The sequence below is a fragment of the Apium graveolens genome, chromosome 9 (assembly GCF_009905375.1).
Source record: "Apium graveolens cultivar Ventura chromosome 9, ASM990537v1, whole genome shotgun sequence".
In the NCBI taxonomy this organism is placed as follows: domain Eukaryota; kingdom Viridiplantae; phylum Streptophyta; class Magnoliopsida; order Apiales; family Apiaceae; genus Apium; species Apium graveolens.
In genome coordinates, this window is record NC_133655.1 from 234,010,946 (window position 1) to 234,014,104 (window position 3,159).

The 3,159-nt window shown below is 35.6% G+C and overlaps 1 non-coding gene across 1 annotated transcript; it reads left to right on the forward strand.

The window, feature by feature from the left end:
• Window positions 1-815: 815 nt before the first annotated feature.
• Window positions 816-922, forward strand: LOC141688476 (small nucleolar RNA R71). Its single transcript, XR_012561918.1, has one exon. It is a non-coding gene; the product is annotated as a small nucleolar RNA R71 (small nucleolar RNA).
• The last annotated feature ends 2,237 nt before the right edge of the window (window positions 923-3,159 follow it).

A 3,159-nucleotide genomic window follows, 5' to 3' on the forward strand; every position in this document is an offset into this window, starting at 1 on the left:
ATAAAAAGAGAATGATTTAATGGTGGAGGAATTAATTAATAATGGCTAATAATTATTTATTTGTGAAATAAATAATTAATTGGAAAATTTAATAATTGATTAAATGAGATTTAATTGATTATAAATTAATTAAGAAAAGTTCTTAATATTATTAATTAAGGATTTAATTTTTTGGAAATTAAATCAAGAGAGAGAATTGTTTCTAAAGTGTTTAGAAAAATGATTAATAATTAAAAGGTGTTTTAATTATTAATGAGAATAATAAATGGGATAATAATAATAATATTTATGGGAAAATTTCAGCTGAAAATTTTGCCTATAAATATACTATTATAAACCCTATTTTTATTCTAACCCGGAACCCCAATTTTTAGAAAAACCTAATTCTCTCCACCTCCTCCTCCTTAACGTCGTTTTCTTGGTGGATACCGGTGGAGTGCTTCACGTTTGAGGAGCAGCTGCTAAGGATCTTCGATCGTTGCTTTTGGATCGCATATTAAAGGTTAGTAATCGATCCTTATGTTTTTACCACGATTTATATGCTTTTATTTGGATTTTATGTGTGTAAAAGTGTTTTACCATGCCTCCGCTGCGATGAAAATCCAACAGTATCCACCTCTGAAATTCCTGCTACCTTGCCTTGTGGCAGTTTCTGAGTTGGGTTTTGATATTCATTAGCAGCCATCATTTCAATTAGCTCATAAGCTTCCTCATAGTTCTTGGCCCATAAGGCTCCACCTGATGTTGCATCAAGCATGGGTCTCGAATGTGCTCCCAAGCCGTTATAGAAGCAATTGATTACCATTCAATCAGGCATTTCATGATAAGGACACTTTCTAAGCATCTCCTTGTAGCGCTCCCAAGCTTCACATAAAGATTCTCCCAACTGTTGTGCAAATTGAGTAAGAGCATTCCTGATTGCAGCTGTTTTTACCATAGGAAAGAATTTAGTAAGAAATTTCTGAGCAAGATCCTCCCATGTCGCAATAGAACCTGCTGGTAGAGAGTGCAACCAGCTCTTTGCTTTATCCCTCAGAGAAAATGGGAAAAGTCTAAGTTTCACAGCATCTTCCGAAACACCGTTGAACTTGAAGGTGTTGCAAATCTCGATGAAATCCCTAATGTGCATATTGGGATCTATCATTGGAGCACCCCCAAACTGGACTGAGTTTTGTACCTTTTGAATCATGCCAGACTTGATTTCAAAGGTATTAGCTGCAATGGATGGTCAGACAATGATAGAATGAATGTCATTGATTTTTGATTGAGAATAATCCTTCAATGCTTTCGTTTCCGCTGTTGGTTCTCCCATTGCTATGATCACTTCCTTTTCTACTTCTTCTAGTTTGTCCTTACGAGATTGAGAACGTGTTCGCGCACATGCTCGATCGAATACCTGAAACACACAAACAAAGTAAAATTGGTAAGAGAAATAATTCTGAGCCGGTGAGCTTTAACGACCACTGATGACAAGCACATAAATTAAATTTAACCTCGATCCCCGGTAGCGGTGCCAAAAACTTGTTCGCACAAAAATATGCAAGCGAACGCGGTCACAAATAGTATAAGATTAAGTTTAATTCATTCCCACAGAGATTGGTTTAATTCAGAGTGTGCACTTATGCAACAATGTATGATTATTATTCACTACTAAGACAAGTATCAAATTGAGTTTGATTATCTAGAAGTAAAAATGCTAGAATGAATTAATTAAAAGATTATAATTAAGTTACTTATATGAAATAAAACATGGGATTCTAACTTCATTAAATACTTTATTCACAGTTTATGCCTTTAATCATAGTATGTGACTCTGATGATAACTAATCTGATAACACGAAATCAGTGCACGCTATCTTTCGATATACGTGTACCCTACTACTCAGCATCCACAATTTAGATAGAAGCTGGGCAGACACCAATTATGTTTAGACCCTATATGTCTATAAGATTTGAAAACATAACGGTTTAAGAGCAAGTTATCTATTGAGATCACATAGGGCAGCGTAAGATGGTTAAAATTAGATGTTAAAACATCTATAAACCTATGCTAGCATGGCAAATTCTAAACCCCTATATCCACTTTCGTATTCAATAGAGATTAACAATACAACTTAGATGTTAGCTACGCATCCAAGAAGATTAAGCACAACCATATGAGGATATCAATAATTCAACACACACTAAAAACTTTAGGCAATCAACTACTAAACTCCATTAATAAATGCGTTAGAATCCCACGATAACGATTAGTTTATAATCGAACGGCTCATCATCATGGGTTCCAATGAAAACATTATAGTAAAAAGGTTCTGAATACTATAAGAGAATTTTAAAGTATAAAGGCTTAGAAAACAAATTTGAAACAACATCCAAAGTATCGCCTAATTAGAAGAATACAAAAGAACGATGTAGAACTAAATCTTCTTCTTCTTAGCCTTCTTGTGTGCTTTTGGTTTTCCAGAGTTCTCCCTTTTGATCCATGTTGTTTAATTCGTCTCCTTTTTTTTTATTTATATGCTCCAGGTTGTCTTGGCCGCTCAGAATATCCAAAACGTACTAAAATCAGGATTCTGTATGCCCGACCTAGCGCGGGCGTGCCTAGATCAAGCGCGGGCGTGCTCTGCCACTGGAAAAGGGGCGTTGGCACACCTAGGTCAAGCACGGGTGTGCTTGGCTTCGGGAAAAAATTCTGTAGTTTTCTTGTTTATCATTCTGATCTTCTCGCAAGTGCTCGCACTTCATTTCCTGATCTCTTATCACCATAAAAGCATATAGAAGTCCATTCCTGCCTCCAACTAAAGCCCTGCACATACTCAACATAAAATGCATTAAAAACACAACATACTTGAGGTCAAATCATCAACTTAAGCCGATATGAAGCGTTCTAAATGGTTATAAAATCCACTTATCATTCACCAGGGTGTTGAGGAAATTAAACATGGTTAAACTATTTGTTCTTAGTACACAAATCCCATGGTTGACTTCACTGGAAAATGAATACTTCGGAGACAAGCTTCACAAGATGATAATGGATGTTTCTCCTCGAGCATTCCTTGAACCATTTGTGATCAAGAGGTTTGCAGATGGAAGAAAGCATAACATAATCTTATTTGATGAACATATGAGACTCATTCAATCTCTTCAACTCACTTTTCT